Consider the following 17,174-nt stretch of genomic DNA (forward strand, 5'->3'; position numbering starts at 1 on the left):
GCCACGCACCGTCTCGAGACGCTGTTTGCAATTTGTCCGTCGGTAAAGGGCCCGGGCTGGTGTGTTACCGTGACCTTTCCGGAAGCGCGGCAGCCGCCTGCTGCTGTTCTGCTGCCGCTGTTCTGCTGCCCTGCTCTCTCCTGTCATAACTAATCTTGGCGCCGGGGCGTGGCGTAGCGTAGCGTAGCGGAGCTGGGCGGATCGGCGGGCCGGGAGGTGTGTGAGAGAGAGAGAGAGAGAGAGAGAGAGAGAGAGAGAGAGAGGGAGGGAGGGAGGGCGGCCTTCCGGCGGCGGCGGCGGCAGACGCAACCCGAAATAGTAGGACAATGGTGAGGACACAGTCCGCCCGCCCGCGCGGTCCTCGGGGGGAGACTTACCCGCGCGGACACGACTGCATCGAATGCGTAATCGCGTTCTGTTCTGCCCCTCGCGGAACGGCGTGGTGGGGCGGGGCGTGGCGGGGCGTGGCGGGGCGTCGTGACGTCCCACCGCGCGCTTTGAGCTTATTGCTGCGCTCGCCGTACTTACAGCAGCATTTTCACCGCGCGCGCGCTTCTTACTGCGTTTTACGACATCGATGAAGAGATGGAAGTCTGCGGTGGACGCGCGGGCGCCGCGGCTGAGGTAGCCGCGCGCCAGGCCCCGCGTCACTCGCTACCCCGCGCACCGCCATTCCACTCCGTGCCACTCCCCGCCTAGCCTTGTCTAGTCCTATACCAGCGTCTTTATGCGAGTGCACGCTTGTAAGACGGCGCTGTTAGGAGTTGTCGTTTCCTTCTTCCACCATAGTCCTTGTACCCGTATGTGTTAAGGCCACGCTAAAACAGTGTGCGGGTTTGCCTACGCACTCCTAGCGTAAGGCGACGCCAATATGGGCGCTAGGAAATTTAGGTGTGAATTACGAGAATTCGAATTTAACCTTACGAGGCTAATTATGTTAAGTTATTCGCGCATAGCAGTTTCACACCTCACACTAATAATAATGGATTGTATGGTTCTTAGCACACTTCTCAAAACATTTCAAACCACGACGCACTGAAAATCATTATTTCGTTTTAAATCGTTTGAACTGAAACTCCTAAAAAATAAAACCAGTTTATCCTCACACCCAGTAATTTTATTCTTTTGCGGAAAGAGGAACTCTCCCCCTGCCCCCCTTTTTTTGAGTGGCCGGCGCGATGGCCGGGGCGATGCAGTACCGTATATGCCCTTAATGCCCCATTCCGCCCGTGCCCCGCCACGCCACGCCGCTGCGCCCTGCATTCCTGGGAGCAGACGTTGCGCAAACGGTCGGTAGTGTGCCCGCCGCGATACGGCTGTATGTTGTCTGGGGCGGCTGGACCGTGTGCTGGACCCCCGCCCCCGCTGCCCCTCCCTCCCCTCGCTGCAGCGGAAAGGCCAACACGGGGTGAGCGCGGTGGTCGTCGTGCCGTCCGCGGTAGTATGAGTGGCTGAGGGGGGCCGCTCACCGGGGTCGGATGTGATTGTGATCAGCTTGCGCCCCCCCCCCCGCGCGGCCTGTTACGCTGGACGACCATTCAGTGCGACCCGCTCGTGACCCCTCCCTCGTGACCCCTTGCGTTGACCCACGCGTGACCCGCGCGCGCGCTTCACCACCACCGCCTCCATACCACAGCTATGCCTCTCGAGAAGCGATGCGACGACGAAATATATAGGAGAAGCGGGTGGAGGGAGGTGTGCGGTGGGCGACAAAAAAGGAAAAAGGTAGATAAGCAGAAGAAAAGAAAAAAGAATTGGGGAATGTGAAAGTGCAGCAGTAATGCTCCGCGCCCTGCTCAAGGATACGGCCGCCGCCGCCATAGGCCCGGTCCGGGCAGGTTGTCTGTCTGACACGCCTCTTTCTTTACTCATTTACTTACACATTTCCTATCCCGCCAGACAGATGATCCCCTATTCCTTTCCCGTCGGGATCGCATTACCCAATAATAACAACAGCCCAAACCTTCCGTGCGCGCGTGCGCGCGCGCGGTCCCCGTATCGTCGCTGTGGTGGTTTCAGAGACGTTGTTCCCTTTGACTTTCTACGAGTGGCGCGGTACCCAACCGTGCACCCGGTCCTTCCGTAGTGAAGTTTTATGATGCCCATAGAGGGACTGTGAGTGGCTGTTACCGCGAGGCCCGGGAGTGATACGTACACACGGGAAGACAAGACCGGGGGAGCCATCCCGGGCTGTGGGCGGGGACAGACCGACGAAGACTGAGCAGCCTGCAGGTTACATTTGTTGGGGAATTCCCGAAGTGATTTTCGGAAGAGGGACCACTGTTAGGTTGCGGTTGTTGTATGTTAGAAGAACACGCAAACTGCTTGTTTCCTGTCGTAAAGTTTCACGTCGTCGCCTTTTGCGATCTCCTCTGTGCTCGAATAGCAAAGCAGCAGCAGCCGCTGCCGCTGCAGTGTAACGAAACGGGCTCTTCTAACCGGCCCGTCTTGTCCGTTAACCTGCAAAGTGTCTGAAGGGGGTGGGGGCGCCGATGATGGGCCGTACTGGACGGCCGGCGCCGGTCCAGATCCACGCCGTAAACGTCGGCGGCGTGGAGCAGCATACTGCAGCGTACCGCAGCGTACACTGCAGCGTACTGCAGCATACTGCACCGGCGCAGCGGGCGAGCGGGCTCTTGCGAAACTGGCGCTGGACACGTGACCTCGTGAGTTACTGCGGCCAATATAACTCGTACACTCACCCTTTAGCAGTGGGCACACGACGTGTGCGACACTGGCCGGGGGGTGACCGTAAAGCACCGCGTGCACGCTCATCCGGCAGGGGTTGAAGACGACTTGAGTGGGCGTCGGCGTGGTGGTCGTTTTGTAACGTTACGTGGTCGTCGGCCACGCCACGCCCCGCGGCCGGTGCAACGGCAGCTGCTGCAGCAGCGCCCCTTTAATGCCCGGGCACGTGAGGATCACAGCAGAGTGCAACGACAGTGGTAATGTCGGTAACGTTTGTTGTTGTTGTTGTTGTTGTTGTTGTTGTTGTTGCATGGGCTTGTGGTGCAGTAGGCGCACGGCAGCAACCGCGATATCTTTCCAAACTGTCCCATTCTTCTTTTGTTGTTCAGCAGTAAAAAGAATCGGGGCACAAGTGTTTTCAAGAGAATAATAATGCACATTATCGGAAAGAGGTAATAGACTGGCGGGTTTAGTATGATGACACCTCCAAGAAAGGTGCAATTTGGACCTATTTACACAATATCGTTCTGTTGGTAAATCCAGGTTTTGATGTTGAACCGATCAAGTAAAGTGCTGTGACAACCCTCGCCAAACTCATTATGAGTTATGCCGTTCCGTTCTTCTCTCTGCCAAATCTGATTCGTGCGGCCAAAAATAAGGATTAAGACAAGTGAAACAGAAATGTTTGTCATCCATCCATCTTTCGAAGGCTGTGGTATTTGTAATTAGCCAACACCCCCACAGTAATGAAAATGGTGGTGTCATAAAGCGAATGTGAGGCGGGCTGCGCCCGGGCTGGGCTGCGTGGCGTTCCCATAACGTCCCGCATGCTGGGGTAATGGTGGTGCAGCGTGGGTGCGGGAGTGGCTTTGGGGAAACTTTAATTGAGCCGCGAAGCGTCAGTGTCGACACTCCCAGGACCTTCCTTCCTTCTGCTGCTTCTTTTACTGGGTGTTGGTGGTGCCATGAGGCAGAGCGCTCCGTGCAGTGTTTGTTATTGTGGGCCGTTATTGACGTTGTTTCAAGTTCACTAAACAACACTTTTAAACCGTAATAAAATTGCAGTGCTTTTTGAACTAACACAAAATGTTCTTTTTTTCGAGATAAAAAATAGTTTTGACTTAAACTCTCTTCGGGTGCAACAACACACTAAATGCATTTGTATGTTTTTGTGCAAATGTTCGCACTAAGTTAAACCTACGTTTCGTTTCGGACAATTTTGTACGACAATGTGCATGATGTACTACAAATGAATTCACAAAAGTATTCAAATCAACGCAGAAATGTGTGCAAAAAATTTGGTTGCTTAAATTCGTACAATTAAAAGATACAATCCAGTTAGTGTGAAGGTATATCATCATACTTTCTGTTAAAACTTGTGTCTGTAGGATGCAAGAGTGAGCAGTTCCCTCAGTCTCTTGGTCCCTGCTCTTTTGACGAGACGAACAAAGGCGGCCCTTCTGTCGGGGACTGCGGCGCACGTAGCCAGCCAGCTCTGCCGTTGCAGCAGAGCAAGCTAACGGATTTTTGCCTGACTTTTTTTTTCCCCCGTGCTCTGTCTCTCCTTCCCTTTTCTCGTTTTCCTCAACAAGGTATCGATTCTTCTGGACGTGAGCCGGTGCGTGCGAGCGCGGGGGGACGCGCCGCGCGCTTCGCTCCGTTAGAAATGCACCGCAAGTCGATCAAAAGTCGACGCGAAGCGGCGGCCCGCTTCAAAACTAACGGCAGGGACTCCAATCGACCCGGGTCGACCTGATGAGCGAGCGTCTGCAAAGCAGGTTGACATCTCTCGCGCATTATACATACGTCACGTTCATGTGCACGACGCGCGCGCAGCTTTCCCGCGCCCGTCCTTTGTACCTTTCATGATGCGTGCCGTCTGGTTATTCTCTTTCATCGGCGTTTTGATTGGCTCCCACGAGTATGCAGTGTGAGTGCGGGGTATTTAACGGTTTTCGAGTGAGTAGGCAGAAGCAGGAGTGTTGAGCGATTGTTCGCCACAGAGACACAAACACTTTCTCACTGCAGTATCTGTCTGGGCCGTGTCGAAGTGCGTTTTTTTTCCTCCGTTGGGAGACGCTATGTGGCGGGCGGGGCCCAGTGTGCCGCTCGCTCGTTAGTCAGAAGATGAATGTGCGAAGCGGCGGCCGATGCATCTATGGGAACTGTGTCGACGAGAGGCGTAGTTGGGCGTGGCGTGCGGCCCTGCCTGCGCGGGGGTGGCGCGCACTTGTTGCACTCACTGTAACAAAGAAAGAATAATGCCTAAAAAAAAACAACTAATAAAATCATACCATTATTAAGGTTTGTGTTGTGTTGCACACACAACTTGCACACAAGTTTGTGTTGAAAAAAAATTTCCGACTTGTATACCGCACAAATTTGTTTTTATTGGTCTGATTTTGTCACATGCACAGCACTTCTTATTGGTACAATTGGGACAGCTTTTGGCACATATGTATGGAACAATTTTTTATGTCCGAGCTGTTGCAGTATGTCTCAAAATCGTTTCAAGCTGAATGATGTGCACGACATTGTGTGTTTTCCTGGGCCACGACTGTCCCTCTCCATTTCGAGTGTGCATCGCACGTGTGCATGTGACACCTGCCGGTAGGCGGGAGAATGCATTCTGACGTAAGCGGTGAGGGATGGGGCCCTTCATGGGCTCCCCGGGGGAGTGGCCCGGCTGCGGGCCCGGCGGGGCGTAAGGACGGAGTAGTCTCTATTTCGGTCCAGAGCCGCGCGCGTGCACAGAGTGCGGGCCGGCGCGGAGCGAGGCGCGGAGAGTTATGGGCCGCCGGAGTGTCTCACATGGTCTCTGTGGGGTCGGCGCGGCTCGGGCGGCCCACCAAAGCCAGGCCCCTCCTCACATGCCCCTGCTATTACTAACTGCTGCTGCTGCTGCTGCTTCTTCTTCCAGGGCATCCGAGCCAAGCCAAGCTCTTGCGTCAAAAAATAAAAAATATTATGAGCTCCCCGACTTGAAGAGATAACGCTATGCCGCATGCCGTGATGGGTGTCTTCCACCCGAGCAGCACGGCGTCTATATCCGCTTACTTCACATAGGAAAATCCGTTTTGTTTCTCCCTGTTCTCAAAGAAAAATAAAAAAAATACTAGTGACCATGTGAAAGAATAGAACGCACGAAACGGAAATATGTGCTCGTAGGTAGAGATCTATGTATAGGAAAAAGCATTTGCCGTGAAGAGATGTATAGCGCATTGTCCGGTCGAGTACACTCGCTCACCTAGCGGGTCGTATGTGTTGTGTTGTGCTTGTCGCCATTGATTGGTCTAATGGTTTGCTTTTCTGCTTCAAGGTGAGTCCTGCTCCGTCCCCAGCGCCGCCACCCGCCCTGCTCACGCGCCAGCAGCGCCAGTGAGTATATAGCGCCCTACACGTCGGCATGCAGATGGATCAAGTAAAGTTACGTTACGACACGCGACGCGCTCTTTAACGGCATTCTATGAGGGAAAGGGAATCATCATCATCATCATCACCGGCGGCGGCATTTCTCAAAACGACGCGACCCGCGTTATCTGGCGTTCGTCTTGATATGCATGAGTCCCATGGTCGTAAAAGGTCGCGTCGCGGCTGGGCACTGTCTCGTATATTTCTTCCGTTTTTTGTTTGTTTTAAATATGCGCCCAGAAAAGTTGTTTGCTTGAACCTCAGTTTACGTGAGTAACTCGTGACCAAAGAATTTTGCTCTATTTAAAAGCGAATTATTTCACCCTGCTATCATAACAATGTCTTGTTTTACGAGAATTTTGGATTATTGAATCGAACAAAAGATTTTTTGCGCTTCATGCAATATCCCTGCAGCGATTGTTTTTGTTGTTGTTGTTCTTTTTGTTTCCGTTACGTGCACACTGTCATTTTGTGTGAATTTCGTTTTCCTTCCGTGTTTGTCGCGCGCGTGCCGCGTTGGTGTCCCCCGCCGCAGGCGCACGCGATGACCCCTGGCACACCTTCCGCGTCGCAAAGTTTCATATCCAGCTGTGTCCTCCCGCCCGCCCGCCGCCCCGCCTGCGCGGGCTGGGCCCGCCCGGCAGTGGGGCAGATACAATCAAACCGTCCAGGACACTGCGACGTGTATGGAGGCGTTACTTAACGGGGGCGAGCAGGGCCTGGCCTGGGCACGACGTCGCCCCGGCCCTTGCATGGCCCGCTGCATGTCGCCACCCGGCCTCTTGTCTCCAAACGGGGAGTCCTGCTGACTGCTTCCTTCCGGTCCAGGGAAAGTAACAACAAAACCAGCGATATTTTTCTTTGACATCTTTCAGCCTCCATCCATTTAACATGGTCGACATTGTATTTTTAAAAAAAATTGAAGTTTGACGTAGTTGGCCAAGTCTTTTTTTTTTCTTTTTTTTTTATATCATTTTCTTGAAAACTAAGCGCTCCTTTTAAAATACCCTATGTTCTTCGGACATTGCTCTCGCTAACATTTGGAATTAGACCTTAAACTGATATCTAAACTGTTGAACTGGCAAGTTCTTGCATGTGCTTGGCCTTTAAGTTGAATAATACTTCTACCTGTACAGACTTCCCAATTCAGTATACCTCCAAGTGTCCAACTTTTCTGTCAAATCTCCTCATAATCAAAGATCACTTTTGTGTTCTTCAGAGTGTTCCAACCGAGAATTAACACCTTTGTTTACCTCTTCAGACTGCTCCAGCTGCGGTGTAGTCATACCCCCCCCCCCCCCTCTCCAGATAACCGATTGAACTTGACTCGGCGCGGTGCCTCGACCTCGGTGTCGTGCCGCGCTCCGCTCCGCCTCGCGCATTCCTTCACGTTGCATTGCTCCAGCAGCAGCCCGCGGCTCCAGCAGCGGCGGGCCGGACCCCCCTGCTGGAGCCCCACTGGAGCTCTGGCCTGATGCCGCTGCTAATGACTGGAGATGAGCTCATGTCAGAAGCGCCATGTCGTAAGGCTGTGCAGCCAGGGCACAACACAGCAGTGCGCCACCGAGCGTCCCGTGTTATTCAACCGGAGGGCAAAACTAAGGGCATTTTATACGCGACCCGGTTCATGGTGGTATAGAACGGTGACCGTCAGTGCTCCCCTGGACTTGTCTTGTCAACATTAGCTGAAAAATGGTCCGCGTCCCAGGTCGCCGATCGCAGCATTGTTTACCGCTCCTTCGGTATAAATTTGTAACCGAAATAAGTCGTAAATGATCGTCTTTTCAAGTATCGAACCCACATGCATTCTAACTTTACTCGTTCTTCCGAATCATTTAATAACGTTTTAAGTCACACATTTTATTTTTTCTTGTTTCTTGCGGCACTCAACATTCCTGCCTCCCAATGCGCGAAACGGTTGGCTTTAACGCCTTTGCGTTTTAAGTTTCCTCGCGGGAAGCTCATCTTCTTTATGTTCGGCATATCGTGGCGCGGCCTCGAATCGCGCGCGCTCTCACGAACACTCTCACACGCGCGGTACCCCCCCCCCCTCCTCTACAGACACACGCACACACACACACATTCAGGGAGTCGTCAACCATTACTTTGGAGCTCATTTTTATTTTATTTTTGTGCAGCGAATAATCCTCGAGACGTGATTCTGCTTCGTCCGTCGGCTCGGCTTAGCTCTTTCGACTCCTCGCGGGGGTACCTAAAATGTGGCTGTCGTGGCGTGGCGTAGCGCGGCACCACGCGGCAGCGCCGCGGCGACTCAAATGCACGAGCGTACTCGAGTCAATTTTCGTTTCGAGGCATTCCAGGTCCGAGGGAGGTTGGGGGGTGGGGGGGTGGGGGAATGGACCGGTTGTATGACGTCTTATATCCTCTCGGGCGTCCCGGCGTCCCGGGCCTCCCGGGCGGGCCAGAGCCCCGACCTTGCGGCGGAGAGTCGGGGAGGGGGAGTGGGCGGGAGGGTTGGCCTCCTCGAGCTCGTGCAGAAAACGCAAATTGGCGTGTGTCCCCATTATCACCCTCGCGAAAATGAAAATGAGTGGATTGGGCTGCTTCCCCTCGCCGGCGTGACGCCGGATCTGCGCGTCCGGATCCGGAGCGGTCGTCGTGTTGTGGCGTGGGTTTTAAGTCAGACGGCGATTACTTATTGCGCCGTGCTTCCGGGCACCACACAGAGAAAAAGACAACAATATAATTGCTTCACTCATACAGCTGTACTCCGGAAGACCAAGGTGCTCGGTGCAATATTTCAATCTTTTTGTTTTGGTGAAATTCATTTATATTGACGATGAACAAAAGTACTATTTCTGATGGTCGATGAAACAGGAAGTAATATTGGCCATTCCGACCTTTGTTTGGATCGGCGTGTTTAAGTCTTTGCCGCCGGGCTCCCTGATGTCTGCCCCATCCCATTCCATCCCATCTCTGGGCGGCGGCCGGCCACCGTCCTCCTGATCAGATATTGGCATAATGTGAACAGGTTTCAGGTCGAAGACTCGGGGCGGCGGGGTTACGCAAGACGTGCAGAGCAGCTAGGCGAGCCCCCGTGTGGTCCCATTGCCCCCCGGGTCACACGGCCGGAGCCTAGCCTCCTGTGGTCCTGGCGCGCTGCCGGATAGCTGGCCCGAGGACGCAGGGAGGCTGCCGGACGAGCCGTGGACCATGTCAGTCACCAGGAGCGGACGTCACCCCTGTCAGGCGCAACAGACTAGACCCATGTTCCGGAAAATCCCCCGCGTCCATTCAGATATGAGTAACATAATTAGAAGAAAACTTTTCTGCTGGAGAGAAAAGGCGGACTCTGCATGGGCGCCGGGCTGTGGATCAGGCGAGTGACTCACTGGCTGAGTGTCGACACTCCTCGACACGGTTGTCCTGGATACAATCGCATTGCCGTTTCCTCAGAAACCCCCCGGGCCCCTGGGCCAGTTTAGCACCAAGAACTCGGTTTCGTTACTCGTACACTAGTAGGGTTCCGTGATTGAAGTGCATGATATAAATTTTCCTCGCCCAACCGAATTAGGCGTATTTTTGGACGTATCACTTCAAAAGGGATTGAGATTTCGCTGACGTCACCCAATTATCCGAAGAAACCTCACTCGAATTTGTCTCAAATGGTCAAAATCATGTCTCAAATAAAGCGAGGGGAAATGTTTTACGTTTGTCTGCTAAAGTAAGCCCTCTATCCCTCCTTTTAAGGGGGCAGACCTGTGAAAATCATCAAAATATTCAATTTTTTTTTATTGCCTCAAAAAATTCTTTGATCTTTCCTCTTTCTTTCGCCGCAAAGCGGATGTTGAAATTCGAAAAATTGCGCTCATGAGAGCCCAAAACGTGCTGCGGGTGGGCGGGTTGGCTTGACTGCTAGGGCTCGCATGGCCGCTCAGGACAGGATACACGACGAGGAAGGAGTCCTCTAGAGCCCCGGCATCTTTTAGGACCAGTTCAGTAAGTTGCCCTGGCTTTTGGTTCGCCGCTATACATTGGCACTAAAAACTTTAAACCCGTTTTTCTCTGAATGACTTTTTGCAAACGGTGTGCAGCCTCCCGACCGTAGTTTTTGAGCCACAGACTTGGCGTTTGCACTGAATGTAGCCTAGACCAGCGACTAGTGGTTGACCTGGCCGATTTTTGATATCTTAATCCTAAGGCACCGAAGTGCACGAAAAAGTACCAAAATTTTGACACATTTTTTTTTACCTCAACTTTGAGATTTTTTTTCGGGTACTTCTACTTTGAAATCTCGAAAACCCCCAGGTCAACCACTAGCGGCATGTTTTACATCCGTAGCGGCAGAATCATGCACACCCTAAAGGACTGCATTGCTCCGCACGGAGGCGAAGATAGGCATGTTCCTGGAGGGTGAGCGCATCGGCGCCAACGGCTTAATTTGGCTCCATCTATGCTCTCAATAAACCTATAGTGCCAAATCGATGCGGGGTGCACTTCTTATTTGGCGGCGGTTTTCCCAAACCCTTGCAATTCACAGGTCTGCCCCCTTAAAGAAATAGCATTGTAATAATAATTTGTAGTTTGAGCTGGAGAACGTCCCAGGAGTCAAAACTCTATGTATTCAGCACCTCCTCCCCTCTTCTCTCTCTCACACGCACAGCGTTCTCCAATCAGGGCGGCCACCGTGAAATGGTTCGCATACTCGCGTGGCAATGGCCTCGTTCCTAAAGGCGCTCAGGAGCCCAGCGCTGTTGGGCCATGTAAAGCAGCAGGTTGCACCCAGAGGAGTCGGTTTTTGGATCAAGCAAAATGTTCTTGACTTGAATTTTCCCTGGAAAAACAAAGGTAGGACTTCATGCCTTTCTAGGGGGTGTTGAATTTTAATGCCTTTGTAAAAGCACAGAAGTGTCCAAAGGCATTGGAATTTAGCACCTTTGGGCAATTTTAATAATGCCTTTGTAGGCTGTAGGCGTAGGCGTGCTCAATTTTAAATGCCTCTTTTAAAGGCATTGAGACCCTCTGAGTCTTACCTTTGTTTTTGTAGTACTTGAATAATGTAATTTCTTCCAAGACCATTCTTCGTAAATAAAATTTATATATTTGCGCTCTTGAAATGGAAATCATCTTGGATTAAGCATGAAATTAAAATACAGGTTCAGGTCAAGATCATTTGATAAAATTCCAAAACGGACATTTCTGTTTGTAGGGGGGTGAGCTATATGATGTGCAGCTACGGATCACCTGTAGGTCAGTGGGTGGGGTGGGCTGTGTGCAGCTAAAGAACAGCCGTAGGCGGCCGTAGGTCATCGTCACCACAAGCCGCCCCGGCCCGACACTCATTTCACGTGTATTTGTGTTGAGCGTGGCGTGCGAGGCGAGCTGACGCTTCCTATGAAGTTGAGGGCGTTAACGGTCTCTGCGGTCAGATGTGCCCGCGATGTGTGACCCCTTGCGCTGGAATGCGCCCCGCCGCCCGGCCCCGCCGTACGGCAAACCGCACCGCGACCAGATGGATCACGCTAATTGCCAACCACCTAAAAAGCGGGAAATTTAAAAAAGAAATGGGTAAAAAAAGAGTATACGGGCATTGCGGTGCTTGATGCGGTCGCTACACATCCGGCGCCGGCGCCGAGGTCCGGAGAGGACGACGAGCAAGCGCAGGGCCCATAGGGCCGAGACGTAGTGGCACAAATAAGGCTAAAATGAGACGAAAAGTGTGAGCGGTGCGTTCGCTTTGGTGAAATAGATCACACATGAAAAGAGGAGTGTGCGGCACCTGGGAACGGCAGCTTCCAGCTCCAAATCGGTGGCAAATAGGTCACCGCTTGACATTTCCCTCGCTGGCGTGCGCCCGTTGCAGCCGGACAAACCCGCGGCCCGGGGCAAGGTCTCTGCCGGGCCGCGGGCGCCGCCGCCGTGAAGGCCGCCGCGCCGAAGACCCCCTTGATCCCCGCCGCCGCGGGCGCCTCGTAGCCACACTACGTCGTCAGCCCGTGAAATTACTACCTGCGTGAGCTGCAGAGGCTGGAGCAGGGCGGCAGCCGCACGGCGGCGGTGGAGGGGGGACAACGAAAAGAACGAAAAGAAAAAATCATGATCGTCGGTCCAGTTCAGTCCACATGGAGCCACGCAAGAGCAAAGTGGACCGTCGCGGGCCGCCCGCTTGGGGGTGGCGGCCGGGCGTGGCCAGGGTCAGGGAGCGCCCAACTCACAGCCACCCCCGGGGCCACACGAGTGCCCCTTTTGTTTGAACCGGGCCTCGGGCGCGCGCGCGTGACCACCACGCTGGACCAATCGCGTGCGAGCTGTGAGCTGCGGGCTCGTGGCGCGGCCGCCAGGACACGCTCCGGTGAGCTTTCGACACGTAGCCGTCCGCGTTTGCTGCGCCTTTTACAATACTTGACTTGACTAACCACGAGGCCTCTTTTGGCCCAAGGTTCATGATCCGACCGGAGCCGTTCATATAGCGAGGCCCTTCCACCGGGGCACGATGCCGAGTACAATACATGCTATAGCAAAATCAGGCAGCTCAACGGAGTTGTCAAGAGTGTCGAGTTCTCTACGCGTAATGTGTGCGTGACTAAATCCTATTTAATCCTGTGTGTGTAGGTCATCCAGTTTTATGCTACTTGATAAGATGCGATATGTTGCATTTTTTTATTTATTTTTTGGAACTTTTTTAGAACTTTGAACTTTACATGTTTCCGCATGTTTCAGTCTTTTGTTTAGTGCGTGTGTTGTAGTTCTTTGTGTGGCGAGGGATTTTGCATGTTGTTTACCGATTAGCATTATCCGCTGTTGTGAAAGTAAACCATCGGAAACAGGGAAAAGGGAAAAGAGGGGGGGGGGGCGCCCTGCGTGACTGTGCGGCGTGGCGCGGGGCGGGCGTGGGCGACCCGATGGTGTGCATGGTGCGGGACCATAGGAGTCGCACCCCATTGAAAGGCGGACGAACGTGATGGCGGCGGTCCAGTGCCCCACCCACGATGGACGCCGCGCCATGCCATGCCACGCCACGCCACACAGCCGCGGGCTCCACGTGTGCCCGGGACGACGGCCGCGCCGGGGAAAAGTAGGCTGCTCCGTGAGTGGGTGGGACTATGCGATGAGGACAGCGGAGTGCGCGAGGCTAATCCTCTCCCTGGCGCCCCGCGCACCGAGAAAATCGTTTCCTTGAAATTACCCTATTGAATCAAGGTAATTTACCTTAAACATATCGATTGTTTTGCCTCTATTTAAGGAAAAATTTGGCTTAATTTGAAGTAACAGTTTTAACTGTAGGAAATTTCATTATGTTTTTTTCAAGGATGCAATAATTTTTTGCGTGCCGGACCATATAGCGTGTGTGTTAAACTTAGGAATGAGCGTCACCTAAAGTGACCTACAGAACAAAATAGAAAATAAGTTTATAAAAACCCTGCTGAGAGAGGAGGGGAGGGTCCGACGCCGAGCTCCTTGAAGGGCAGAGCGCCGCCGCCCTGTCGCTGTCACACTTTCTGCTCTCAAACAAAACGCACACAGTCATGTCGGGCTTTGGGCGGTGATTGGCACACAGTGTGGGGCCCGGTGGGCCTGGTGGGCACGCCCGCCGAAAGCTTTCGGAAGGCGGTGAGACTGCAGACTTTGCCAGGGGGCGCGGGCACCTCGCCCAAACGCGCTCTCCTTTTCCCGGTACGCGACCAGCAGAGAAGATGGAGTCGAAATTGCCCCCCTCCCTTCCGACCAGCTGTCGCGCGTACGGGTATTCTCCCACCCATCGCCGTCGTCGTCGTGTGCGTTTCATTTCTCTTTGAAAACGTTTTCGCGCGTCGCATACTGAGTCATTGCGTCCGGGTCGTCGTGCGTCGTGCGCCAGAGGGCTGGGAGTGTCCGGGTAGGCGGCGCACGGAACCAGGTGGCTGATTCGCTACGCCCGTACCGACGTCCACATTCGTATAGTTACAATGCTGTAAGTGCCCGTGCGGGCCTGGCCGTCGTCTCTGACCGTTTGGTGCCTTATTGACGGCCCCAGGGAGTATAGGCGATCGGCAGGCACGCTCCACTCGGTGCACAGCGAGGTGTGCAGACTAACTACACTTTTAAAAAAATCCAGCAGCCATTATTGTCCCCAAACCAAATTTAGAATGTAGAGTTTGAAACTGTTATTTTTCGTCACTGGCTTTCCAATTTACAATCAAAATTTCACACAGAAAAAGTATGTGCCAGTTTCAAACTGGTGTGTTGAATTGTGGATTTATTTTACGCAGTGTTCGAAAGTGGGCGGGGTGAATCAGTCACCTGGCATATCGCCGGGAGCCCCCCGGAGCGCTCGCCCTGCTGCCGGCGCTCATGTCGTGACCCTGAACCCCTCCGGTGTGCCCCGCCGGGCCCCGCCGGGCCCCGCGCCTGGAGACGGCTTGAGATCTTCTTGACTTTCACACCGAGCCGGGCGGGGGGCTATCGGTAACGTTGTATTGACGTGTGTCTGCGCGGTGGTGGCCCCCCTGGGGCGCTGCCCCGCCTGCCTGCTCGGGGGCACGCCGCCGTCAGTCATCGGTCCCTCGGCCCCCCGGGGTGGGAGGGAGTGCGTGGGTCCAGGCGCCGCGCCGAGCAAGGCAGAGGCGATACGCGGACGAGAGAGATGCGCGCCATCCCGACGGTAAAGTGTGGGCGTATCGGGATCGCAAAGCGGGGCGTGCTTGTCGGACTGCGCCGCCCTGCAGGTCCTGCAGGCCTTGCAGGTCCTGGAGGCCCTAGAGGCCCTAGAGGCCCTGCAGGCCCTGCGGCACGCCGGGACCGCACAATGGCACACGCCCGTTCGTTCCGTTTTGTGGGGCACCGGCGCCGCGAGCTCTTTGCGTATTTCTCATCCTGACAGTGTAGGCCGCGCCGTTCTGCCCGGCTCTGCCCGGGTCCATCTATCAGTTTGTTTTATGGCGCTCGTGGCGCTTTGCTTCGCTCGCGCAGTGCGTTGCGCCGGGCCGGGCCAGCAGGGCTCTAGGCCGCGCGAGCGAAGCTTTAGAGCGAAGCGTGCGGAGTAAATCAGGCGGACCGCTCTATCGGGGGGCGCTATGGGGCAGACTATATGGGGTGGCGCTGTAAGGAGCCCTATATGGAGGGGAGCTACATTTGCGGAAACGAGGGAAACAACATTACAGTTTTAAAGTTTTAAGACAACTACAACACTTGTTTGTATAAATATTTTTTGTTCCAACATAATCAATTTTAGTTGTTGGAACCAATGTTTAACTTTAGGAACAAATCATTTGACTTTGTTTACAGAACGAATGAATATGTTCCTGCAAAGGCAGTTCAAATTGAAACTTTGGTTCAGAAAACAACATTTTAGTTTGCTGGTACAAATAAACGTACGTTGTCTTGTCTAATTTTCCACTTCTTAATGTTTTCATTTTTTTTTCCTCGTTAAGGGTGGCACGGCCCGTCTCTGGGAGCCCTGTAGAGTCAGGTTTGTGTGCCGCGTACGGGCAAAAAGAAGCTCGTGGATATCGGGGCCCTCTACTTAATGTTCTTTAGATTGAGCGCGGATCTAGGTTGCGTGGCTTAGTGCGTGGCGGGGCGGCGCGGGGGTAGTCCAGGTGTGTCCGGGCCGGGCGGGCGGACTCACGCGAAGCCTCGCAATGAGGCGGAGGATTGGCATCGACCTGGAGCTGCCACCGCCGCGGCTTGTGCCGCTCCCTGTAAAGAGAGCTAGCAGTTTTCATCGGTTTCCAAAGTTTCTCTTTTTACCATGCGAAGTCTACTGCTACCTGCCGCTGGGGCAACAACATCAGAGCGCCATTGTTTGGCAAAGAAATGAAGGGCTCTGCGGGCTCTGCTTTGCTTCGGGTTTGTCGACGCGAAATTTACGCCGCTGCACGTGAGAGCAGCAGGAGCAGCCAGGTCGAGAAACACGCGGCGGTCTCGAATGCCAAAAGATTGTTGTCCACCAGGTATTCACTCACTGTGAAAAATATCTTCGAAAATTTACAAACATTTTGTAATTTACGACTTACAAAATACATGATTCTTTGAATTGTCTCTTTGATGAAATTTTCCCAGTTTCGGTGGCTCGGCCGCAGGTCGGGGGGGCGGTGCCCTCCCTGGTCCGCGAAGGGGGTTTGTTCGCGTGACGCCCGTCGACTCCGAAAAAATGGTTTCCTCCACACCTTATGTTGGCGTGCCGCGCAGTAAACAAGCCCATCAGCGGCGTGGCCGGCGTGCGCTGCACGAGCACGGGCGTGCCCTGGCGTGGCGGAGCGGGGCCGGCCCACCTTGCCCGATTTACTGGCCGCCTCTTCCGGCTGTCCGCCAGTCCGCTTGCTGCGCTGCCCTTAACGTCCCGCCAATAAAACATGATGCATTCATATTTTTCTTTGCCCGATGCGGTTCCGTGCGCCGCGTGTACATCGCCACGCCGTTTGCCGTTGCCGTGCCGTGCCTTTTGGCGCAAAGTACAGTTCTTCTGATTTTGGAATTACCCCATTACTGGGAATTGCCCATTACCCCAGGTGGGCAACTCAAGCGTGGCGTATTTATGCTCTGCTTCCTCCTCCCCCTCTCACCTGCAGCGGCCGCGTCCACCGCACAGCTGTGCAGCTAAAGCTGCGTGGATGAGACGCTGTCCGCCCCGGCCTCATGCTCAGCTGCAGATGCTGTCCGCGCCGGCCTCTTGCTCGCAGCTGCAGATGCTGTCCGCGCCGTCCTCATGCTCAGCTGCAGATGCTGACAGCGCCGGCCTCATGCTCAGCTGCAGATGCTGTCCGCGCCGGCCTCTTGCTCGCAGCTGCAGATGCTGTCCGCGCCGGCCTCATGCTCAGCTGCAGATGCTGACAGCGCCGGCCTCATGCTCAGCTGCAGATGCTGACAGCGCCGGCCTCATGCTCAGCTGCAGATGCTGTCTGCGCCGTCCCTGCAGGCCCCCAGCCGCCGCCGCCGCCGTTTCCATTTTATAAGATGCGGGCGCCTCTCCCTTTCCTTTGGCCAAGTGTTTGTAAAAGGGGAGAAATTCCTTCCACTCTGCCTTGCGCCTTCCCTGCGCCGCCCATCCGGGGAGCACGAGTCCATTAGTCGCGTGTTGACCCGGGTCAGGTCGGGGGGGGGGGGGGGGCTAACAGCTGCCGCTGAGAGAGCCG

General features: G+C 54.3%; 1 protein-coding gene across 1 annotated transcript in view; it reads left to right on the top strand.

Moving 5' to 3' along the window:
• LOC113215730 (uncharacterized) overlaps positions 1–17,174 on the top strand; it is a 112,784-nt gene that overhangs the window by 26,392 nt on the left and 69,218 nt on the right. The gene's annotated exons all lie outside the window — the stretch shown is intronic.

The sequence above is a fragment of the Frankliniella occidentalis genome, unplaced genomic scaffold, assembly GCF_000697945.3.
Source record: "Frankliniella occidentalis isolate FOCC.00 unplaced genomic scaffold, Focc_3.1 Scaffold14, whole genome shotgun sequence".
In the NCBI taxonomy this organism is placed as follows: domain Eukaryota; kingdom Metazoa; phylum Arthropoda; class Insecta; order Thysanoptera; family Thripidae; genus Frankliniella; species Frankliniella occidentalis.